This window comes from Oryza sativa, chromosome 10 (genome assembly GCF_034140825.1).
Source record: "Oryza sativa Japonica Group chromosome 10, ASM3414082v1".
Taxonomy (NCBI): Eukaryota; Viridiplantae; Streptophyta; class Magnoliopsida; order Poales; family Poaceae; genus Oryza; species Oryza sativa.
This window is the reverse complement of record NC_089044.1, coordinates 9,964,225-9,990,598: the sequence shown is the minus strand read 5'-3', so window position 1 is coordinate 9,990,598 and position 26,374 is coordinate 9,964,225. Positions and strand designations below refer to the sequence as shown.

At 44.8% G+C, this 26,374-nt stretch overlaps 1 long non-coding RNA gene and 1 other non-coding gene across 3 annotated transcripts; both read right to left on the bottom strand.

The window, feature by feature from the left end:
- Positions 1–11,868: 11,868 nt before the first annotated feature.
- Positions 11,869–12,769, bottom strand: LOC136353723 (uncharacterized). Its single transcript, XR_010737116.1, has 2 exons — positions 12,403–12,769; positions 11,869–12,253 (listed from the first exon to the last, which is right to left on the bottom strand). It is a non-coding gene; the product is annotated as an uncharacterized lncRNA (long non-coding RNA).
- Positions 12,770–19,631: 6,862 nt separating this feature from the next.
- LOC107278195 (uncharacterized) lies at positions 19,632–22,059 on the bottom strand. Of its 2 annotated transcripts, none has more exons than XR_010737188.1 (3): positions 21,391–22,059; positions 20,381–20,562; positions 19,632–20,036 (listed from the first exon to the last, which is right to left on the bottom strand). It is a non-coding gene; the product is annotated as an uncharacterized protein (transcript). The 2 variants fall into 2 exon arrangements; XR_010737189.1 differs by having other exon boundaries at positions 20,381–20,519; positions 21,391–22,052.
- Between the last annotated feature and the right edge of the window lie 4,315 nt (positions 22,060–26,374).

Here is a 26,374-nt window from a genome sequence, read left to right as displayed (position 1 = left end):
AGGGGTTGCCGAAGGAACTCCGGCTAGGCAGAGGGCGAGACCGGCGCGGGCGACGGCGTTCCGGCGAAACCGAGGGCAGGCCGGGGTGGAGGTCGACGCGGCGACGCCGAGGGAGAAGACGGCGCGGCCGGCCTGCACTTGAGCGGCGCGGCAGGGGCGGCTGGAGGCAGTGGGTGGTGGCAATGCCACCGGTTGCCGGCGGGGACGCGCCTCTGGTGGTTTCCCCGCGAAACGGAGGGCTGACCGGGGGAGAGGAGGCGGCTGTGAGGCCGAGGGTGGTGACGGCGCAGCCGGACGGCGCACGGGCGAGGCGGGAGGTGCTGCTGGAGGTCGGCCGGCGCCGGAGAGAGAGAAGGAGAAGGCGGGGAGAGGCGGGGCGGCCACGGGAGAGCGCGGGAGGGGGCTAAAACTGGAGAACGGAAGGAGGGGGTTCCTTTTTATAGGCGCGGGGAGGGAGCCGGCAACGAGAGAGGCCGGAACGGAGGCGGGAATGGCGGCCGGTGGCCTTGGAAAGCGGCGGGGGTTGGCGCGTCCGTTCCCGGCAATCGGGGACACGATTCAAGGGGGAAAACGGGGGAAATCAAAGAGGAATCAATGGGGATTAATTCCCCCTATTTAATTTGGAAAGAGCCGGCTTGAATGGGGTGGATTTGGAGGAGGAACAACGCTAGGGTTCACGGGAGAGAGAGGAAGGAGGCCGGCGGCTAGAGGTCGGGGATGCGCCTGACAGGCGGGACCCACGCGGGAGGCGCGCGGTCAACGCGCGGCAACGGCGCGCACGCGCGCGCACGTGCGCGGCACGGGTGGGAGGCACGGCTCGGCTTGGGCCGGGCGAAGCCGAGGCGGCCAAGGAGGAGAAGAAGAGGGAGTGGGCCGGGAGGGGAAGGGGAGGCCCAAGAGAAGGAGGGAGAGAAGGAGAGGGAGAGAAAGAGAGGGAGGAAGAGAGGACTTTGGCCGCGGGCCGAGAGAGAGAGGGAGGACTTTGGGCCAAACTTGGCCCAAAGGGAGGAGGGGGATTATTTTTAGTTTTTCTTTTTAGTAAACTTTGTTAATTATTTTTGTTGCTTAATAATTATTTCCAGTGCTCTGAAAATTCAAGTAAAATTTGAGGGCTCCTTTTAGACCAAGGAGAATTTAACAAAAATTCTCCGGACGACATTCGAATTTTTCTTGTACGTATTTTAGTGTTTGCCAATTTCTTTTCGAATTTTAATTAATTCTATTATTCCTTTTATGGAATGATTTTTATTTCGGGATGAATTTATCAGAACGTGACAAATCCACCCCCCTTACAGGAATCTCGTCCTCGAGATTCGAGGAGGCTAGCAAGAAGATAGGTTGGGCTGTCTTCTCTTCTTAGTTCAGCTTCTTCTGCAACCTCTTCTTGAACGGACATTTCTAACCGGACTTCTCCGCGCTGAACTACTTGGCATGAGCTCCCATTGGCAGATGGAATCTTCACTTCACCTGACTTGTCCCTGGTTGCACCTCTAGCTGACTTTGACTGGGTTGCGGCACTTGAAGATGGGGTTTCAGTTCGAAAAATTCTCATAATTCATATCTTTGGCGTCAACCTCATACAAGTTACCCACTTCACATTATGCGTCGATATCAGCTTTGTCATTACTAGAATACCATGCTTGTCATCATAAGAATATCATGCTTGTCATCATTTAGCATTCCATGTATTCCTTTACACCTTCGACCTTGATGAGTTCCTTCCCATTGAATCATCTCCCAAGACATAACATTGCCTGGTAACCGGTGCCTGCACTTTTCACTCCGTATAGCATCTGATACCGAGTTGAAGATTTCACTCCTTGCCTTCATGGAAACACTTTTACCTAGGTCATCTTGCTTACTCATGATTTTTTTTTACCTCAATGACAAGGTGACTGTTGCGGGGCAATTACTATCAGGGGTCTTCCTTGAGCAATGCAGAGCATGTTTCTGTTTATCCTTTATCAATCACCTTTCGGCCTACTTCTTTCCTGCTAGAGAACCTCTTTGCCAATCTCTTTTATCAATCATCTTTCGGCCTATCTCTAACAGGTGGTACTCTTTAATGTGGGTTGCGGACGCTTCTAGGGATGACGAGGTCCTTTGGCCTGCTGCCTTTCGGTGAAACCTGAAGTGGTTTGTCAAAAATTGGACTAACGGTTGTTGCCTTTGATCCGAAGAAGACACATCTGAAACTCTTAGTCCAAACAAAAGTCCCTTTTGGCTTTTTAATCCAACACAGTTTAATTGGTTTTCTTTTCCATCAATAGGTTGGTTATTAACTCGAGGTTAGAATATGATTCCTCTGAAATGAGACCCTAGGTCTTCTTTATCAGTAAACAATTATACACATGATCACATATCCGCATCTTCCAAAAGAATCCTCATAGAACTTGTATGTATTACACATTTCTCCCTTATTACATGAATAGAAGGCACTGCCTTAAATAAAAAGGGAAGGTGCTTAACATCGGTACATTGTATCCTCAACATGAATCATCCATAAACATAGCAAACTCACTGTTTATGGACATGAATATATTTATTTATTACATGATTGCTGCAAACTTTCAATTACACAATGATAAGTAGCGAACTGAAAACCACAAACGTGACTGCTCATTTTGATTCTGGAGAGATATAGCTGGCATTGTTCTAGTGACTGCATCATCCTTGATTGGTTCTTTGATGATGTGATAGGACTGCATATTGCTATCATTCACGGGAGAAACTTCCTTCTGATTGCTGGTTGAAGCGGATGACGGTCTTCTGCTTGGTATCGCCCTCCTGAGGTTGATTGCCCGTTGCTCGGCCTGGAGTAGGTCGGGGAGAGACACAACTTCTTCCATCGACGACAATTCTTTGTTGAGGCTGTCGGTGCAGAGAATGGTTGGTGCTGAAGGTATTATTGCTATGATTTATTGCAGAGTCAGGTGGAGCAGGAAGAGCATTGGTGCTGTGGATGATATCGTCAATGTTGCTGTTGGAGCTGACTAGCTGATGAGACAATCGTAGGGTTGTTCGTTGGATTTCTGCGGTCTTGGTCAACAACACACTGAGTTGGCAATCCTTGGACACATGGTTTGTACCTTCGCACAGAAAACATGTGACCTTGCGGGTGGGACACTTCCCTGGTGGATGGTCTTCTTCACAATGAGGGCAGAGTGTGAGACACATGCTAGCAGCGTGTCCAATTTGTCCACAACGGGTGCATACCTTTGATTCCATCTCTTCCTCGCCGAGATGTCGGGGAGACTCATCTTCATCATCCGAGGAGACTTGATCTGACCCTTCACTATTAGATACTCTGCCACCATGGCTTAGGAGGTGCTGGGTCAACTGTCGTGCAGCCTGAAAGGTATTTCCTCTTTGACGTCTAGGAAGAGTTATCCCTGCTGGAGGCCATTCGGTGCTGGTAAAAGTCATCTTACGTACTTCTTCTTCAGTTCGCATCGGTGCTTTTCTTTTCTGATTCTTACTCTTCTTGCCTTTGGCTTGTTTAGCACGTGACCCCACGTGGTACGAAAGGCTAGGAGGAAAGCATTTCCCGGGATTCAATGGATTCTCTCCATTGGACTCTCTACTTTGCACACTAGGCTGCAAGCTTGACTTGGTGCGAGGAGGCTGGTTTAGCGATGTCTGCCCTGCTAAACCAAAGGAAGGGGCTTCTTTGGCATATACCCATGAACAATTCAGGGCATAGTGTCCTTGCTCTCTACAATCCTGACAAAAGGGGACATCATCTTCTGGCATTGGAAGCTCATTGACCTGGGTGGCAAATGCTCGATCAAACACATACTGATTTTGGTCTTGACTTCCAACCAATGGTAGCTGTGAACCATGCAGCATGCTCGGAATGGACCAAGGGTGTGCCCTTGTTAACTCTCTTCAGGCTAGTGGTGGATTGAGTTGAAAACTTGAGTTACTGGAGGCATACCCCCTGACATTCTTTCATTTTTCTCTGTTAAACATCTATGACAGGGATTGAGGTGAGAGAGGAAACAAGCCAGGAAAGATAGACCAGAACTAGAGACAGGACCTTAAAGGAACTAACTCTTCTTGTTGATGTGTTGTTTGTTTCACTTATTCTGCAAGTTGATTAAGCAAACAACCTAGCATGGTTACATCACAACCCACCGATGCAAACCACGCGCTACACACACAAGCAAGGAAACACACGACTAACAACACTACCCTAGAGGACGGCTTAGGTTCTGCGACTGGTTCCCAAGATCTTCACTCCTTCACAGCTGGCTTCACTGCTTCCTCCACTTCGCTAGCGGATACTACAGTCTTTCGGAGCTTCGGCAGACAATTGATGACCTCTTGTTCTTCGCAAAACTGACCATCTAGTACTAGTTGAAAATCCGAAGGAGGAAGAAGAGAATAAACATTTTGCAAATAGCATTGGGGAAAGGAGGAAAAAGGAACTTTCGCAAATAGTTTCATTTATAAAATATGTCCTTAGGTTTTATCCACTTGGCTTATCCTACAGTCAACCTGGCTCTGATACCAGCTTGTCGCGACCGAGAAAATTTGCATTTTCCCGAACGCTAGTGTATTAATCCCCGTCCCAGGAAAAGCCGGGGTACACCATACAAACATGATACAAAAGGCACATCTTTATTATATCGATAATATTTACATTATTACAAAGGCACTTCAGGCCTAACAGACAAAAATAAACAGCAGCAGACTAGCGGGCCTACGGCTCCATCTTCACAGGCACTCAACTGGGGTATAAGCTAGGACTCCACCTAAGACTTCTTCTCCAAAGCTTCTCTTACTGAAGGGGGCAAAGATAGAGAAAGAATGAGTACAACCACAGTACTCAGCAAGCCACACCGGCAGATGCATGATTAATGCAAGGGGGTACAAGGGGTAATAATATAGGGGTTAAATTTTGCAGTAAACAGCATTTAAAAGACACTTAGTTGCTCAAAGCTACTTTGTAAACACGATCCTAAAGCTACACAATATTATTATACAAGGCCGTGAACCCACACGAACCTGCCTTAACCCAAGGCCTACGATGATTCAGACCGAACTGGCAACCCGACCCTGGGTCCCAGCTCGTCCCAAGCCAACCCAGGCCAACCATTCCACATTTTAGTTGTTAAGCAAATTTTAAGAAGTAAACCACTAACTTGGGTACATTGCTAGGCTTGCCCATAACCGGGGGCGCGGCTATTCGAATAGATTTACTCTGATCAGAGGTGTACATCTTTACCCACAAGACACATCTTCCTCACGTGTAACCACGTGCCACATACCACCATGGCATACGGACGAAATACATGACATAGTTCCCAACCCATCCTAGACATAAACAAGAGTACCGACCCAACTCCACCTACAGCCGGAACCTCTGGGATAGGCAGGCAGGATTGAGCCCCTAGCAACAGAACACCAGCCCTGTGCCATGACATCTCGACTACCAGGCCGCAGCTCGTGTAGCCATCATTTGTCCTAGAGATGTCCATCGAGCCCCGACTTCGTCCATCTCCATCCGTGTACCTTTGTTTATAACCAGACTGAGCCACAAACTAAGCCTTACCCACTAGACATGTGGAAGTACGGTAGTGCTTCGCAACAGAGGCCCGAGCTTAATCCTTATATTGGCCGGGGTGCTACTTCCCACAACTGGCATGCACCCAAACCCCACCGGAAAATAGGTTTTAGGGGTTTTGAAAGAGGAAGAGAGGAGTATGTCCAATTCCACCATAAGCCAACCATTCCATAGTGTCCAAGTGATATGAGAATTCCCAAAGTCTAAAGTTATAAAACCACCTAATGGTTCCTAATTAATCAGCGAAGCATCTACCTAAATTCATACTAGTGGAACCATGAATAGAGTACCCACTAGTTGGGGTTTTTTTTATCCTAGGGTAAACAAGGTAATAATAACAATAGCAATAATAATAAGGTCATAACAAAGGTAAATAGGCATGGCTAAATAAAACAGTGATAACGCGGGAATTTAAATAAATCGACAGTGCATTAATTTAAATCAAAATAATTTTATAAACTGGGATTCAATATGCTCAAGGATGATGTGACTTGCCTTGCTCAGAGACAACGGCCTTCCAAACCTTCGGCGACGACCACGACCCACGCCTCGAGAACCTCCGGAACGACAGAAGCTACTCGAAGCACACAAGCAAAGCTACAAGCATATAAAGAAGCAATAACAATACATAAAAAGAAAGCACAGGGTTCTTTAGGTTATAACAAACATTAGGAGACTTGAACGGGTCGATTCAGAGTTCGTATGACCAAGACATGGTCATCCGAAGTTTAATGCTGTTATATGGAGATTTGCGGATTATTATAATTAGGTTTTGCAACTATAAAACATGTGTAAGCGCTAGCCAGAAAAAGACAGGAAGGCTGCGCCGTTGACATGCACACCCCACATGTGAATCTAAAGGACCGCGGTAGACCGAGTACACAGAGACGGTCCACGGGTCGACGGAAGCGGACCCCGTGTGTCAACCGAGGCGAGTGGCCGACAAACGGACTCCACTAGACTCCACGCGGGCTGCACACGTGGAAACAACGTGGCTACCGAGCGGGCACACTAACACGGACACTACATGGTCACCACCCGCACACGTGAACGACTACCGACACCGGTACAAGGGTACCGGGGTCGACAACCGCAGAACGGGTACGGGGCAACACCGAAAGGACGAGGACGGGGCAGCGAGAGGAGAGATCCTTACCACCATGCGACGAGGCATGGGAACGACAACGACGAACGGGCGCGGCGGAGGCGGCCGGGAACGACGGAGACGAACGACGAGGGGACGACTTTGGCGGCGATCCTTGGACGAAGGCGAGACGCGGCTGGCACAAGGCTTAACGACGCGGAGGCGAGGACGAAGACGACGACGGGGCTGCAGCGGCACACTTGACGGACGCGGACGACGGACGAGAATGGCTTGACGGAGGGACGAACGCCACGACGACCGGGAACGACGAGAGGACGACGACCGGAACTGGCGAGGAGGCGATGAGGGCAGCCAGCAGCAGCTGCACGGAGACTAGGACGGCGCGGAACACGCCGCTGCGATGACGACGAGGGTGGCAGCGCAGCGAGACGACGAGCCGGCGAGGACGAACGACCGACTGGAGGAGTCGTCGACGAGGACGAACGGAGACGACGATAACGAACACCGGCGGGGTTCGGATGGAGGGGAGGCGAGGCCGAGGGCAACCTTGATGCTGCGATGCCAGAGGAGGAGATGGCGACGTCGGCCGGCGCACGGGCACGGCGGAAGGGGTTGCCGAAGGAATTCCGGCGAGGCGGAGGGCGAGACCGGCGCGGGCGATGGCGTTCCGGCGAAACCGAGGGCAGGCCGGGGTGGAGGTCGACGCGGCGACGCCGAGGGAGGAGACGGCGCGGCCGGCCCGCACCTGAGCGGCGCGGCAGGGGCGGCTGGAGGCAGTGGGTGGCGGCAATGCCACCGGTTGCCGGCGGGGACGCGCCTCCGGTGGTTTCCCCGCGAAACGGAGGGCTAACCGGGGGAGAGGAGGCTGCTACGAGGCCGAGGGTGGCGACGGCGCAGCCGGACGGCGCACAGGCGAGGCGGGAGGTGCGGCTGGAGGTTGGCCGGTGCCGGAGAGAGAGAAGGAGAAGGCGGGGAGAGGCGGGGCGGCCACAGGAGAGCGCGGGAGGGGTCTAAAACTGGAGAACGGAAGGAGGGGGTTCCATTTTATAGGCGCGGGGAGGGAGCCGGCAACGAGAGAGGCCGGAACGGAGGCGGGAATGGCGGCCGGCGGCCATGGAAAGCGGCCGGGGTTGGCTCGTTCGTTCCCGGCAATTGGGGGCACGATTCAGGGGGGAAAATGGGGGAAATCAAAGAGGAACCAATGGGGATTAATTCCCCCTATTTAATTTGGAAAGAGCCGGCTTGAATGGGGTGGATTTGGAGGAGGAACAATGCTAGGGTTCACGGGAGAGAGAGGAAGGAGGCCGGCGGCTGGAGGTCGGGGACGCGCCTGACAGGCGGGACCCACGCGGGAGGCACGCGGTCAACATGCGGCAATGGCGTGCACACGCGCACGTGCGCGGCACGGGTGGGAGGCGCGGCTCAGCTTGGGCCGGGCGAAGCCGAGGCGGCCCAGGAGGAGAAGAGGAGGGAGTGGGCCGGGAGGGGAAGGGGAGGCCCAAGAGAAGGAGGGAGAGAAGGAGAGGGAGAGAAAGAGAGGAAGGAAGAGAGGACTTTGGCCGCGGGCCGAGAGAGAGAGAGGGAGGACTTTGGGCCAGACTTGGCCCAAAGGGAGAAGGGGGATTATTTTTAGTTTTTCTTTTTAGTAAACTTTGTTAATTGTTTTTGTTGCTTAATAATTATTTCTGGTGCTTTGAAAATTCAAGTAAAATTTGAGTGCTCCTTTTAGACCAAGGAGAATTTAACAAAAATTCTCCAGACCACATTCGAATTTTTCTTGTACGTATTTTAGTGTTTGCCAATTTCTTTTCGAATTTTAATTAATTCTATTATTCCTTTTAGGGAATGATTTTTATTTCGGGATGAATTTATCAGGACGTGACACATTGTTTCCCATTGAGCTTTCGATTTAACCCTACTAAATTGTAATGCAGAAGGAGTTGGTTGCCGAGCAACAAGCCTTGCAAGAGGTCAGCTCTCAAAAACACGAGGATGACCTCCTCACAAAAGCGTTGGGCACCAAGGAACACCGTGGACGGACATGGGGCATTAGGTCCACCGTTCTCTGGAAGTATGGATTTCTAGACAAGCGGACTTCCAACAAGGCGGAGAAAGATGCACGCCTTGAAGCCAAGATCCGGGCGTCGATCAGAGTGGAGCTGACCTCTGAATTCGACGAGAAGCTCGAGTCGATGAGGGCCAAGATTAGGCAAGAGATCCGAGAAGAGCAACATAACCCGCAGGCCGCCGCTGCTGCTGCGCAAGAAGAGTTAGGAAGTCCCAACCAAAAGCGCAGCAGTTGCGCATCAACTGAGTTGGCGGAAAATCCAACATCGGTCGACAGCGCCATCAACCACATAACGGTAAAAGTTTCATCCACAATGCATGAAAGGCTTAACGAATCCATATGTTATATAATATTCTAAAAAAATTGATGAATCTATCGCAAGAACCAACGAGCTGCACCCTCACAGTTAGGGTGATGCCGACCTTCATGGTTCCAGCAGCCGAGGGACTTGCGTACAAGCCGACCCCAGAGACAAGAGTGCATGGACCGCAACTTAGGGCCGACTGTGCAAAAGTTCAAGTTGACTCAGTGAAGCCCGAATACGAGCTGTTCCTACTGAAGTATCCGCCGAACGACGAGGTCCTATCACTAGGAAATGCCCGTGGTACCTTCATCCAATGGCCCAAGGACCTCATTGAGATAAGGATTACAGCGAGACCAACCACTGCACCAAGCGGTCGTCCGCCAAGGAGACCCACCTTTGCTCCTTCAGCCCCTATAGCTCAAGATCGTCATGCACAATCTTATGATGTGCAGTTGCAGTATGACACGGATTTTAGGGAGGACCGTACAGAGGCCGACTGCAAGGCGATTCATGAACCCCTACCGATGAAGAAGAGCAGGAAGGCACACTCTTCCCCTTAGAGAATTACTCTCGATAAACCCGATGCAAAGGAGAGAGGAAGAGGTGGAAAGGTGAAGGCCTCACTTCTGGCTCCAAGGAAGCTAGATCTGGGCAAGGGGCATGAAGAGACTTAGGGGAAAGAGGTCAAGAAGAAATATGTCGCTCCATAGGAGTTCCAACTAGGCATGCCATTGGTTAGAGACGACGTGCTAGCCACAATGGGCACCACTTGCAAGGACCTTCACGTATACTACATGGAGAAATCTAACGCCAGGAGGTAAAATAGAGCTACCGATATCCTTGGAGAGCATGATGGAAAGCCATTCCTTGGTCCAACAAATTATATCGTGGTGGACTTTAAGGATCTATTCGACCTCTATAGGCTCCGAGCGGTGGATACAAGCCTTCTTAAGTGCTACTCCTTGTAAGTATTGTCACCCAACTCAATTTGGTAATAACAATCCGTTTAACTCGCTTACAAGATCGTTTATCTTGCGTGTAGGTTAAGTTGGCAGTGGTGTCAGAAGAATGCACCAGAAGTTGCCTTCCTTGATCCACAAGTGGTCACTTTCACAAATCTCGAGAATGATCGTCAAGGAATGGTCAACTACATCTACGACACCTTGTGGTCCCACCGAGAAAAGGAGTACATTATGTACGTCTATAATCAATAGTAAGTGTGTTCCCTAAATATACACAACAGCATGACACATATAGCTCTAGTATTTAACTTTCACTATATTAATGCCGCAGTGCCCATTGGATCCTTCTGGTCATAACACCTAAGTGGAGTACATGCCACTACTTGAACTCCAGAATTGATAAGCAGGCATTTGATTGGACCCCTATTCAACTAGCGATAGATGAAGCGTGGGGCCAATACGTGCAAAGAGGAGGCCTTAGGAAGACAGGACATGACACCCTCATCCAAAAAAAAGACTTCTCGATGAAGCAACAAATAGGTGACCAGTGCGGATTCTATGTGTGCCACAACATGCGCCTTCTGTACAGAGAAAAGGTGAAGAATTTGGCTGAATTTGAGGTCGATGTCTTAATTGTGATATACTAACTACATCAAAGTACATATATATGATCGATCAACTAATCTCAAATTATGACAATGTAGGGCAAATTGCCAAGTCTCTGCCTACCAGCTTTGAGGAGGTTCGCGAAGAGATAGCCGGCTTCATCCTCTGCGAAATAATTAACCCCAAAGGAATGTTTAGGCTTAAACTAAAATGATGAACATTGTTGAACTTTTATATTTAGGCAATGATGAACATTGATTAAGACCTTGATTATGTAACTATGATATTTATATTTATGTATATAATTCTTATGTTTATGTTAATACTTGCTAAATAAATATTCCATCTAATTAACTCGGTTTTGCAGGTGAAATATGTTAAATATGTGAATCGACGTAAAATATGTGAATGGATGTGAAATATGAGATCAAAATGGATGTTCTGTGAATGTGGTTATGTGAAATATATTGGGCTGTGTATGTGAATGCATGTATATGAATGGGTGATGCTGGGGATATTGTATATGCATGTATTTCTGTCATTTTTGCAGTGGGCATGGCTAGCAAAGGCTAGAGGCTAGCCAAAAAACAAAATTTATTTTTTGTGAATTATACTCATATGTGACTGGCCATAACTTAGTGCCAGATTGAGATGAGGGTCATCTATGACGGGATGTAGTTAATGCCTGATTGAGATGATGGTCATCTGTGGCGGGCTATAGTTTAGGCCCAATTGAGATGAGTATCATATGTGACGTGCTCTAGTTTAGGCCCGATTGAGATTAGTAGTCATCTGTGGCGGGTGCTATTTGTGGCCCAATTGAGATAGATCATCCGTGACGGGCTATAGTTTAACTGGTAGTCTGGGTCAAAGCTATCGGTGACGGGTTTTAATTAGGGCCCAATTGAGATAGGTTCATCCGTGACGGCCGTTTGTCCGATTGAGATAACTGTTCACATCTGTGACTTCTAGCCTCTAACGGACGCCGTGCCCGATTGAGATGGGGCTTACCGCCCGATTGATATGATGGTATCCGTTCTAGTGTGTTACCGATTTTGTTTGGGAAAAAAGATTTCATAGCCAAAGTGTTGAAAGGCTTGAAGAGCTCATATTAAGAAAACTGAGATTGCCGCAGCCATCCATCAAATTTGAGATCCAATAGAGATTGCTTATCCGAGACAAACCTATTTAGCTCATCCCTGTGTTGACAAACATGCCACAGAAGTCAATTAAGAGATCACTCAAGGCTTACAATGCAGATGGAACATGTATATCTATAAAACTGGGTTTCTTGAGTACTTTTGAAATGTCATGTATAGTGACAAAGCTTATAGAGGAGAGGTCCACACTACATAGATTCATAAATCAGGACATTCCGTAGAAATACATTTAACAAAGGTATCCATCCGCCTCAGTAAATTCATACATATAGCTTTTGTAACTATGTTTCTTCAATGTACTAACAAATGAGACAGTTATTTTCAGACACCTTAGTTTTCCTATAAAGCTCTATGAATATAGGGAGTAGGGAGTAGGGACTTCAGGGAATTAACAAGAGAGGACATCAGTGACCACCTGGATACATTCATGAGTACATGCTTGTTGGGAAGGTTGCAACGATGTAATCCATTGCAGTAGGCTGAGTGGAGATAAATGCACGCATATATCAGGACAGATTGACATAAACAGTATCGATCTATAAGGTGTAAACTATTTTGCAGGGAAGTAATTAGTAAGTGTTTGAGATACAGTATAAGTGAATGGCCTGACTAATGGGAGAATAGTTACCTGGTTTAGAGGGATGTTGTCATGTCTTCTTCAGCGAGCAAGGTCGTTGCGGTAGGGTTGGCGAGATGCGGCGGAGAAGACATTGCCGGCGCCGCCGACGGGAGATAGGAGGTCAGCAACACATGCGATACGTGGACTGAGACGGAGGCGGGGTTTAGAGGCGACTGCTGGTTGGGGAAGACGGGAGGAAATCGTGGCCTCGTGGGCGAGCGATCCACGCGGCGAGACTCTCGGAGAGGATGAGGCGTTAGTCTTGTGGGTGAGCGATCCATGCGGCGAGACTGTTGGCGCGGCTTGCGAGAGGAAAGGGGATTAGTGCGAGGGGGAGAGAAGTGTGGGTGAGGTGTGGCAGTGCAGGGAGCGATCCGAAGGCGAAGGTGCGGTTGCCAGTGCGGAGGAAGGAAGCGGAGTAAAAGGGGAGACGACTGATTTGCTTGGAAGGAAACTACCGATGACCCGGTGCGCGATCGATCTCCCCCCGCGTGACCCCGCGTGCGCCTCGGGTGTGCCTGCTGTTGTTGGATGTGATACGCTGGATGATTTCCATCCGTTAGATTTAATGAATGAAGTATGAAGGAAATATTTGATCAAACATCTGTAACTTGTCCACTATAATAACTTCTCGTAGCTTATATAGCTTAGTTTACCAAACATGGGAAAGTAATACATAAAATATTATTATAAACTTACTGTCATAATCTTATAAATTCAAACTGATGATTAAAGTTCATTAAATTGACTGAAAAATCTTATTTTAAATATAAAATATTTTTCTATAGTTGGAGTTCTTATTTTTCTTTTCTATAATTTTCTATAGTTTTGTGTTTGCTAGGCATGCACACGCCTAAGATAGGAAGGAAGAGAGACTTTCTTAATGAGAGTTTGATAAGCGTCAGGCCCATGCGTGTATACAAGGCCCAGCCGAATGCCAGGCCCTCCTATGAGCGCAACGTAGCGCTTTTTTCTCTTTTTTTTCTTGATCTCTCTCGATGCAAGTATGCTCGTCTGTTATTTTGCGTGGAAACCGATTTTGTGAATAGGGACGTGCCACGTGGTTTATCTCTCCAGCGATTAATATGCATAGAATTTGTTTTAAAAGATTCTGTACTAAATATCCAAGTAGATAATTACCATTCTGGTGTTCTATTTAGTTTTTACGGACGACAGATTAGTCTGAAGATATACATTTACATGACTCGCTCACTCACTCGAGCAGTTACATTTACATGACCATCCGCGGCAGTAGTAAGGCCCTGTTTGTTTCAACTTATAATTATTATATTCTAGATTATTAAGCCAGATTGCTATAAGCTGGATTATAATAAACTGATATAGAATAAGCTGTGAGTTGTTTGTTTGTCTGAATTATTGGAGGCATGGATTATTGGGTTTGAAAGGCTAAAGTCTATAATGCCCTTAGATATTTGTTCGGTTCATGGCATAGGTGGGTAATTTTTCTTAACTATGTAGGGGTAGTGAGTCTTTAGCCACTTGATAATCTGAAAAAAAAAGCTCCTTTAGAGCAGCTTATTAGATTATAATAATCTGGCTTATAGATTATAATAATCTACTTGTTTGTTTCAGCTTACTCATAATAAGCTAGATTATAATAATCCTAAGCTGAATCAAACAAGGCCTAAGATTCTTTATGGCACACCGGCACAGCGCTCTGATGAATCTTCACTCTTCAATGCAGATGAATCCATGTTACTACTGCGTTTGAGGCCTCTTTTTCTGACTGTTATGGATGGCTGCATTGCAAATATGGATTAACACGTGCGATATTAGCAGTAAATTAACATCAGAATCGACAGGAGTATTCCTATTCCTATCGTGTTAATCTGCCAGATTTTAGTACTCTACTCGGATGCTTTAATTTCACTACGTAGCACTATCAGATTTTGTCTGAACATCAACTCCTCATCCATTGCCATGGCGGCATGGCGCCGATGCTGCTGGCCTGCTGCCCCCAGGCTCTGATGATCCATGGTCCACCTGAACAAGAACAAAACCACACGATTTTTGAAGTTTCAGATCTGGCCATCATTTTTTCAGCCCCCGCATCTGCATATGCAGTCGCAAAAGATTTAAGCCTCTGCATCTGTTCAAATGCAAACAAACCAAAGGCCTTCATGAAGTCAACTAGTAATCCCCTTTCTGCCTATTTTCATCATATAACTTCTCTAGTTGCCGATTCATGAAGTGAAGGAGTTACTGATTGTGTCAATGGGCTTTTCTGAATTTTTGTGAATAACTTTTTTGCAAGATGTGAATATGTTGATCTCTACCTAATAATTTTGTGTTCCCTTGTAAACTAACAAAGCTACCGCGAAATCTTATAGGAGTTTTCATAAAACTAGAATAAAAATATTTTTGTACATGCACACCCAATACTTTTCCTAATACAATTCTGAAGTCATGATATGTAGTCCTTATTTTCTAAAATAAAACAAGTTAAGTGGGCATATACCATTAGCAAGCACCTATATTTTTTTCTTTGTTTCTAACTAGCATCATTGCGAAATTATGATGCTATTGCTACATTACAAGCTTCTGTTCGCATTTATTTTTGTCATTTACTGATAAAATTCAACCAGATATTCTAGTTCACACACTTCGGCCATGAAAAATAACTTACACGAATGCTTCTAACAGTAATCCTTTGGTGCATTACTAGTTATATTTGTGACTTGTTTTAAACAATTTTTGTTGAAGCTGGGCCTACAAGTCCAAAGAAATAATCTCATAAGGCCCAAAACACCACGTCACTAGATTGAGAAATCAACGGAGAGGAGACTTGCCAAAAATTGGGTTGATTGGGCCTGTCCAGGGTTCGGCCGAACCCCCATCTCAGCTGTTGAGGCTAGGGTTTGGTAAGGATGTCCAGGATCTCTCCCCAAAGATGGGTTGCTGATGGTGACAGATCAGTACGAGTATTCCTCCATGTTAGTATATTGTCCTAAGTTAATTTCCTGATATGGATACTATTCATTTTTTGTTGAACGACCATGACAGTTTGTCATAAAGAACTCGGCAATCAGGGGTGGTCTCTCAAAACACCAGAAGGGCATAGTTAGGGGGTATTGGCTGCATGATTGTATACTATAGAGTGTAAATTAAAGATACATAAGTATTAGGATGAATTCTTTTTTTATTCTTCCTCCATTTAGCCGAGGATTTATTTAATGAGAGTATCTTAGTTTTTCTTCTTCGTGTCGCTCTATCCTTGAATTCATTAACCCCTGCTTAGACTCTAACTTATACAAATAACATAAATTATTAGTATAGTCTTCTCTTATCAATTTTTCCTTGAGATTAAATAAATATGATACCTTAGAATATTTCCGGATGAAATGCTACAATAGTATATTCGTGCGCTTACGGATAATATTTGTAACCGTAATATACCAGGAATATTTTTGCACCACTACTGAGAATTATATTTCCAGTAATGTCATTAAGAAATACCAACAATAATCTACTATGCTTTTGGAAAATTAGGGGTGGAGATAAGGATGGGGAAATTAGGGCTTGAGGCTTAGGCTTGGGACCAAATTCCCATTAAAATAGGGGGCTACTATATACTGGTATCCCGTTGGGATACTGTCCCAACGGTATCGCTCCCAGTCCACCTCCCTCAGACACGAGAGCGTAGGCCACCATGGGAGCAGCGCAGACGAGGCTGACGCCGGTGGCGCGGACGCAGCCGCCGCCGCCGAGCTCTGGCGTAGAGGACGCAGCTGCCGGCGACGAGCTCCAGCGTGAAGGACGCGGCCGCCGGCAAGCTCCGGCGTGGAGCATGGTCACATGGACGGCAGATAATCCTGCGTGGTGACAGAGACGGCGCCATCGACGAGCTCCGGCGTGGGGAGTGGACGGCGGAGGATCCTGCGTGGTGGTGGCGGCGGCACCGGCGACGAGCTCCGGTGTGGAGGACGCAGACACCGGCTGAGGCGTGGACGATGGACACGGCCGCCGGTGACGAGCTCCCGACAAAGGACGCGGTCGTTGGCGACGAGCTCCGATGTGGACCGTGGACGGGAGCGGATGCAGCTGCCGGTGACGAGGTTCGGGTTCAGTGTGGAGCGTCGACGGGGGAGGACGCGGCCGCCGGCGACGATGCCTCAACACCTCGATGCCCAACTTCTGGTATCTAGTAGGTATCATATGAATATGATACCTCACAAGTATCACCCCCGATACGTCGTAGAAATTACATGATACCTGATAGCTATCACATGATACCTCACGAGTATCGCCTGATACGTGATAGGAATCGTCCGATATCTGATACGTGGTAGAATCGCATGATACCTGGTAGGTATCACCCGATACCAGCTAGTTATTAGGTGATACTTATAAGGTATCATACGATTCTTACCACGTGGAAGATGATAGTTGCGAGGTATCAAGTGATACTTGAGTAGGATCTTGTTAAACCTGGGAGGTATGATGATCCTCCTTAGTATCATGTCCGGTTTCACCAGGTTTCATAGGTGATACTTTGGGAGGATCATGTGACACCTAGGAGGTATCATAATCCTCATCTCTATCATGTCTAGTATCATCAGGTTCCACAAATGATATCCTAAGAGGATCCCTCAAAAGTATCATTATGTGTGATATCTGTGCAGTACCGCATGACACTACTTAGGTATCATGTATGGTAACAAGATTCTATGGGTTTCACAAATGATACTTTAGTAAGATCGTGTGATACTTGCGTTTCTACCATATATCAGATGATACTTGCGAGGTACCGGATGATACCTATCAGGTATCATGCGATTCTTACCACGTGGCGGGTGATGCTTGCGATGTATCAGGTCCTGATACCTACCAGGTATCCATGCGATTATACCTCGTAATAGGTGATACTTAAGAGGTATTAGATGATACCTATCAAGTATCATGTGATTCTTACAACGTAGAAGATGATACCTATCAGGTATCATGCGATTCTTACCACATAGAAGATGATACCTATCATGTATCATGCGATTCTTACCACGTAGAAGATGATTCTACCACACTCCACAGCCAGCCATAACCAAGTTAGCAAGTTCTTTGCATCCCATCTTGTCTCTTTGCTCCCCTGAAGCAGTAGATGGATAGGATGAAAGCCCGGACTCGCAGTGGGATCAACGGTCGGCAACGAAGCCGACCGGAGAGGGCCCGCAATAGAGTTGGGGCGCCGGCGGAGGGCGCACCGGCCGGCCACGCGGATGGAGCCGGAGGTGGGCGTTAACGGCGGCGCCGTGGATGGCGGACGGCAGTGCTGGAGCTCCAGGTGGCAATCCGACGACCACGTCGCTGGCGGCCGCGTCCTCCACCGTCGCTCCCCATGCCGGGCTCGTCGCCGCGGCCACGTCCTCCGCCGTCCGTGCCTCACACCACGCTGAAGCTCGTCGCCTGAGTCCGCAATGCCGGGGGCTTGTCGGGGGTGGCCGCATCGGAGCTCGTCGCCGGCGACCGCGACCTCCGTCATCCACACCCATGCAACACCGGAGCTCGTCGTTGACTTAGTTGCAGCAGCACACGTGAGAGAGATGTTGTAGAAAGAATAGCTAGGTAGAAGAAGAGTGGATTGGTTGGTGTCTATCCTATCCCGTCGAGACGGTATACCAGTGTTTAGCATTTCCCTTAAAATATTGCTAAGAACACATCAACTAAGCCCTCCTCTGTCCTAGGTGTGATCATTTCTTGGCTACGCCTATGTGGAAAATGATGTATGTTTCTGTGTACGGCTGTCAAAAAAAGCTCGAGCTCCAGACGAGCCGAGCCCGAGCCTCTCCCTAAGCTCGCGAGCTTTGTCAAGCCGAGGTCAAGCTTCCAACGAGCCTAGTAATATATGATTTTTGTTGTTATTTAATAAATTAGGATATCAAATATGTTATTTGTATGCCTTATATTGACATCATATATTTATTTTATTATTTTTTGCCTTTTCTATTAATATGATGAACTAGAAATTAATTATTTTTTTAAGATAATCTTTCAAATATATACTGTATTACGTAAAAAAAATCAAGCTCGGTAGTCGAGCTCGAGCTTGGTCAAGCTCGAGCCGAGCCTGTCAGAAAGCTTGAACATTTTATAGGCTCGGCTCGAGCTTGTATCGAGCTCGAGCCTAGGCAGACGAGCTCGCTCGAGCTCGGCTCGTTGACAGCCCTATTTCTAGGCATGATACCATTTTTTTCATTTCCGTTGTTTAACCTGTTTGTCAAAAATGTAATCCATTTTACTATAAAGTTATAACCCTCTAATTCTAAAGCTCAACATGCAAACATTCCACATCATCATCTACTAGCAATAATTACATATAAAACTTATGCAAGCATGCAACTTCATCTATAATTCATTGAATTCTACAAATCAATATCTAATCATCTTCCTTCACATTATTTTTGACAATATTTTTAACATTTTTACTCTATGTGTGTGTGTATATATATATATATGGACACGCTAAACTGCACCCAGGGTGCGTTATAACTAAAACGCTCCCCTCACAACACCCCTCCCCCCCCAACCCCCCCCCCCCCCCCCCCGCATCACCCTACCCACATCCATCCCGCACAAACTTCCTCATCCCTCTCTCTCCGACAAATTTTTTCGTTAAGTAAATCAATTACTACTATCAGTTGTTTTGGTTCGATAAGTAAACAAGTTACTATCAAAATATTCCCTAAACCTTTTTTTTCCTTCCTCCCGCACCTTTTTTTCTTTCCTTCCGCACTTTTTTCGTGATTGGCCCATTAGTAACAAGATTACTGTGGCTTTCCGCCTAAGAGTAAATAAGTTACGACCACTTCCGTACTTCCAAATTGATTTAGTAACAAGATTACTGTGTCTTTCAGCCTAAGAGTAAATGAGTTACTAACACTTCCACACTTCCAAATTGATTTCTTCTCTTAGTAAATGAATTACTCCTAGGTTATTTTCTGCCCTTTCCAATTTGGTTCCTCCTTTCAGTAAATAAATTACTCTCTTAGTAAATGAATTACTCCTAGGTTATTTTCTGCCCTTTCCAATTTGGTTCCTCCTTTCAGTAAATAAATTACTCTCAGATCGTTATCAGCTCTTCTCTTAGTAAATAAATTACTTAGGATATTAGTACTCCCAATTGGTTTGCAAATCTTCTCTTAGTAAAATAAGTTACTCCTGATACTGGAGTAAATATATTGCAGATTGCACAAGGCCGCTGGAGTATTTAGTGACAAAACAAATGAAGGTAAAAAATTATGATTCATATTATCAACCTAACCACAATTTAATAATTTCTTTACAAACATCAATTGTTTGATCCAGTGTCGGTGTTACATCAACAATCTGATAATGCACTCAATGATACATTGGCAGAAAAACACAAAACTAATAAACAAAATCAAATCAACACCACCCGCTAATACATATGTCGATACCGATCGATGCCAGCACTAATATAGCAATGTAGATCAGGGCCGACGACGCTGATTATTAACTGCAAAAGGCAGTAAATCCTGAGTTCAGCTCACAAGTAGTAAATTTCTGATTTCATCTCCATCCCCACTAGCCAGCTGAAGCCTCATCCCATCTTGCTGGCCTTGCCATGGCAGGCAAAAGCACCACAAGAGAAAGCTCCACCCAATGAACTGTACAAAATCAAGAGCAGTATCAAAAAGAATTCGATGGATCGACAGATTCTACACAATTGTAGAACAAAATCAAGACCCTGATCAACATGACCATATGCAGTGAGCGCTTCAGAAAAATGAATCCATATGCTCTGTTGAACCACAAAATTGCAGAAAATTCAATGGATTGACAGGTTGTATGCATTTTTACAAGAAAATCAAGAACCTAATCAACGGGACCATATGCATTGAGCAGTTGAGGAAAACATGTATCGATCTGCTTTGTTGAACCACAAAGATAATTGCTTGAGAAAAATAAAAGGAGCTAAAAAAATGCATAGCTCAGCTGCAACCCAACGAACCTTGCAGCTAGCAGACCCATCATGCTATCCACAGCTTCCTCTGCCCATGTGTGATCTATGCTGTCGTCGAGGCGTGGCCATCCACCTGGACAACATCCTCCTGCCTCGCTGGGGTTGCAGCCTCCCCCATGATCGTCAGCTGAGGTGCAGAAAACTCCACAAATTCAGAGCATTCCTGAAGTCTATAGATGAAAAATCAAGTAGACCAAAATTGAGAAATCTGTTCATCAACAAAAAAAAATCAGAACATGAACTACATCTACAGCAGAAAAAAGCTCATAGGGGACTACAACTGGTTTGTTCAACCAAAATATTCAGCGAAAAACTATGATCGAAAGGATCATATGTAGAGAGCAGTTCAGAGAAAATCAATTGATATGCTCTGTTGAACCACAAAATTTCAGTGAACTGCTATTGAATCAAGCTTCTAGAGTTTTCATTTATAAAAAATATCAGAGAACCTGATGATGATGCTATTGGCAGTTTTCCAAATTTTGCACACACAAATATATCACTGAACAAATGAAATTCAGATGGGAGCACTTTTCTGAATATATTGCACAAACAATTCATGGTTGAACAAATGAAAATTAAAATGAGAGCATATGGTTCTTCATGCGTTGCAAAAAAAAAAAAAAAAAAACCTGGCTATCAGGACTATTCACTCATGATGCTTGATCCAGCAAAAGCAGCAATCACCAAAAAATAAATAAATTAGAAAAGCTTGTTAACCTATCAATTACAGAAACCTGTAGATGCATAGAAGCCTGAAAATTTCAGAATATCAATGGATGTTAGTGTTACACAAACCAAATCCAGATCACATAGAACTAACGAACCAGCCAGAAGTTTGGTAGGATTATAGATGGAAGTCTCATGAATTCTCTGAGAGCTAAATGCTTCCCTGAAGTGTTTCAACAGAAATTAAGATGCTCTCCAAGCTTAGGCAGTCACAATAGAAAACTGAAGGAAGAATTCCCGTGGGGACGAGTCGAGCGGCTGCGGCGTACCTGGTCCTCGAGGTCTATCTGGGTGGGCTTGCCCTTGGCGGCCGGGTCAGAGTCGACGTCCATCGGCAGACGGCAGCGGCCAAGCAGCGAGCTGGTGGAGGACAACCACGATGACGGCAGCGCGCAGGAAGAAGCGGGAGGAGGAAGAGGAGGAGAGGACTGCAAGGTGGCCTGCCGCCCGCTGCTCTCCTCCCACCGCCGCCGGTGGATCCGTGCGAGGTCAGGCGAGGGACGCCCGCCGCCACTGGATCCGGACAGAGGACGACCGTCGTCACCGGGTTCGAGCGGGGGACAGCCCCGCCGAGCCCATCACTCGCCATTGCCGCAGTCCGTCGCCGTCGCTGCATCCGTCCCCGAGCACAAGCCACAGCCGCAGGGGAGAGGGTGGGCGCCTTCTCTGCTTCGTCGCCGTCACCTCCCAAGTCTGGCATCCCCTCCCACACGGCAGCGGCGACAGGCGGACGGGGAGGCGGTGGTGGCGGCGATGGAAATGAGGCGGAGCCGTTTGGCTAACTGGGTGTACGCGAGGGCTAGATCCGAAAATAATGGAGAGCGCGGGGAAGAAGTAGGGGCGGCTTCTGTAGTTGGGCCCCTGAGTAGTATACATAGCACGTACAGTTGACAGTAATCGAATTACTATATGAGGAGGGGGGAGGGTAGGGCGCCCCCCGGGGGGTGCGGGCTGGGGTGTTGTGGGGGTGTGTTTTAATTTTCTTTTTTTCTCTCTCTCCTCTTCCCATCTGTAATATAGTGTATATATATATATATTCCCTCCTCATTTTTTTTCTTTTTTTCTCTCCCTCCTCTTCCCAGCTCCTCCTCCCAATCTCTCTCCCTCCTCTTCCCAGCTCCTCCTCCCAATCTCTCCATCCGGTTTCTTTTTTCTAAAAAAAAGAAAAATAAATTAAGAGAATTTAAGACTTGAAACCATGATCTCATAGTTCACAGAAAACTCCCCTAACCAATTCACCTTATGACACTAAGTGATTAGAGGTTATTGTTTGTTTGTTTTATATGTTTGTTCGAATTAGTGTTTGTTCGAATTAGTTATATTTACTATAGAAATCGAAGCTTCTTACTTTGATTTGGAAGTAGCATTATCGCAGAAGTGCTTAACATGGTACGTTACTGCGAAATGTATAAGTCGTTACTACGAAATTTATAGGTCGTTACTACACTTTTTGCAGTAACATCATGACGAATTACAGTAACAGAGAACATATGCTAGTAACGGGTACTACTACAGTACCACTGCTTGTGCATAGCTAAATTTTTAAATCTCAATCTTGTGCAAAGTACAAGTGCTAAAAAGTACTTCTCTTTGTCCATACAAAGATACATAGTAGCAAGCTTAGTACAAGTAAACTTTTAGAATTCTAATCTTTAAACAATAATATCTCTCACATCGCAATTATTTTTTAGAACCGTTTTCACCATAATGCTTTAAAACAACGTTACAACGAGACAATAGTCCTGTTACTACACGATGATCGAGACAATAATGCTTTTATAACGTTGTTACTGTGGAAAGTAGTTGTGTTACTGCACATTGATCATCGCGTTACTACGCCGTTCTAAAGAGACGAGAAGTTAAAACAAGTAAATCTCAATCTTTAGAGAGCAATATGTCTCACGTTATATAGAATTTTTCTAATCCATCTGCACCATGATGTTCGTAAAAAAATGCTTAACAAAACTAGATCCATCATGACTATTTTTCGATGTTGTTACTGCAAGAAAATTGTCATGTTACTGCACAATGACCATTATGTTACTGCGGAATTCCTGCGAGACGTAAACAACGAAGTGGTGGGCGGGGGAGGGAGTCAATGGGTGGGTTTGACCGAGGTCTGACTGGCGGGAGGGGGCTTTGACCACCCTTTGACTAAGGTGGGAGAGGGGATTTGGGACCTAGGAAAGGTGGGGGAGGTGGGATTGGCCCATGGGAGGGAGGGTGTAGAATAGTTATTCTAGAGGAGGGGTGTAGAATAGATTATATATATATATATATATATATATATATGTGTGTGTGTGTGTGTGTGTGTGTGTGTGTGTGTATATGTACATATACACATATATACATGTATACATATACACATATATATACATATATATATATATATACATATATATATATATATATATATACATATATATATATATATACACATATATATATATACATATATATATATATACACATGTACATATATATATACACATGTACATATATATATATATATATATATATATATATATATATATACATATATATAATATATATATATACATATATATAATATATATATATACATATATATAATATATATATATATATATATATATATAGTGAATCTATTCTACACCCCTCCCCTAGAATAACTATTCTACACCCCCCTCCTACCTTGGTAAAAGTGTCCTCCCGCTGATCAAACCCGCCCACCACTCCTTCCTCCACCTACCACTTTGCTGCTCTCGTCTTGCTGGAATCGTGCAGTAACAGGACGGTCATCGTGCAATAACAAGACAACATTATCGCAGTAACAATGTCAAAAGGTAGCCATGATGGATCTAGTTTCGTTAAGAGTTTTTTTATGAACTTCATGGTGCAAACGGATTAAAAATACAAGATATGATGTGAGAGATATTGCTCTCTAAAGATTGAGATTTACCTCTTTTTTAGTCCTTGTCTCACTGGAACAGCGTATTAACACGACGGCTAATATGCATTAATATGTCTGCTTTTCGCAGTAACAACGTTAAAAAATATTTATTATGGTTCTAGTTTCGTTAAGCACTTTTTTTTTACGAACGCCATGATGCAAATGGTTAGAAAAATAAGACATGACATGTACGTTAGTACTCTCTAAAGATTGAGATTTAAAATAGTCTAGATTTAAAAAACATTACTAATATAGGCCCACTGTTACTATGCATGTTCTCTGTTACTGCAAATTTCGTCATATTGTTACTGTAAAAAGTGTAGTAACAACCTATAAAGTTTGCAGTACCAACCTATACATTTTTGCACTAACATATGATGTTACTATCCTTCTGGGATAATGTTACTGCTGAATCATAGTAACAAGGTATGATTGTTACAGGTACATAACTGATTTGTTCACAAATCATTATATGGTAATTTGATTAGAAGTGCTTGCCATGAACCATGAGATCATGGGTTCAAGTCTTGTATTCACCAATTTATTTTTATTTTGCCTAAAATAGAGAGGAGGGAGAGAAGAAAAATTTATTTTTATTTTTCCTAAAAAAGAGAGAAGAAGGAGGGAGAGAAGAAAAAAGAAGAAAAGGAGAGATTGGGGGATGAGAGATTGAGACTTCGGGAGGGACAGATGGAAGGTGGGAGAGGGGCGTAGAATAGTTATTCTAAGGAAGGGGTGTATAATAGAGCTACTCTCTATATACACACACGTACATATAGGTCTAAGCATATATGAACCAAAGTTCATATGCTCCATGAATCTCAACCTTTGGTCGGTTCCAAGATGCGTGCCAACTAATTAGATGCTTAGCACGATTGACTGGATTCTATGGTGGACTCAAGGACAGCAGATAGTTGTTATTTTCTAATATTTGTAGTGAAATTGGCTCACTGGCAAAAGAACCATCAATTTATTGACGTACGGACGGGGAGACGTGGGCTCCATGGCAACTACTACTTTGCTTGCGATTTCTTTCTCTCGTATTAATTCTCTGACAAGTACACAACGTGACTTGTCTTGTCTCTTGAACACAGCTTTTGATATTTTTTTTTTGACAAATAGTATACCGGAGAGTTTTGCACTTCCTGCACAGACGAGTGGGCACATCATTTGGCCTATATCTTTACGTTTATGATTGTGGTTATTCGTAGCTTATTAGCAATAGTAGGCAAAAAAAATCATTTACTGTCCATAACAATTAAAAAACAAAATGCTATTAATAAAGCAGCTGAAAGACCTACAGAATCAACTACAAAATTAAATTTTGGCATATACTCCCTCCATGTACTTTTGATAGTCATATTTCCAAATCTGAAAAATTTATTTTTGATAGGCATATTTCAATCCAACAACATATCATCTTAATGATTTTCTCGAATTTAATGCGTGACTCTCCATTAATTCTTCCACACATGATTGGCTACATGGGCATTGAGAAATGTAAATATTAATGAATCGCTTATTTACGAGGAATGACTAGTACCATGTTTAAATGGATGATAAGTACAATTACTTATCCTTGGTCTTGTGCCAAGATGAAATATGACTACCAAAAATAGATGGAGGGAGTATATATAAACATAAGCAACAATGAAATGATAGGGCCCAAGGAGTCGGGAGTGTTGGTAGAGTAGCATTGTAGTTTATTTGACACTTAATAATTTTAGATAAAAAAGTGATTAATTATAAACTTGCAGTTCTCGTTAATATCTACAACTATATTTTTGACATAGAGTTTATCTCTGCGCTGGAGATATTTTGAAACATAGATAAATATAGATCACGTTGAAATATGTAATGTTGATATAAATTTTGACTTGTGACCTGTTTTAAAACTATTATGCGAAAATTATATCTAAATCCTTCCCACCTATCCTGGCTGCCACTTAAGTAAAACACCCTTTCGAAGCATGATTTTAAAAAATGTCCTCTAGAGGGCGCGCTATACTTTTGTCAATTTTCAAAATAAAATTACTCTTTTGAAAATATAAAAAAATGAATGTATAAATAAAAAATGGCCTTTTTGCATGGCTCGTGTAACCATGGACCCAATACAATCGTTTTCTTTTGGCCACATGCGTTGTACGAAGAAGTGATATTTTATTTTTCATAAATAAATTATATCTGTGCTTTTTACCACCCATGTTGATAGAATGTACGGAAGTACCGTGTTAAATACATAATACTAGCAACCATAACAAAGATAATAGAGCACATACGTGCGTCATTGTCGAAACAAATTTTCGGCAGTACAAAAAGGG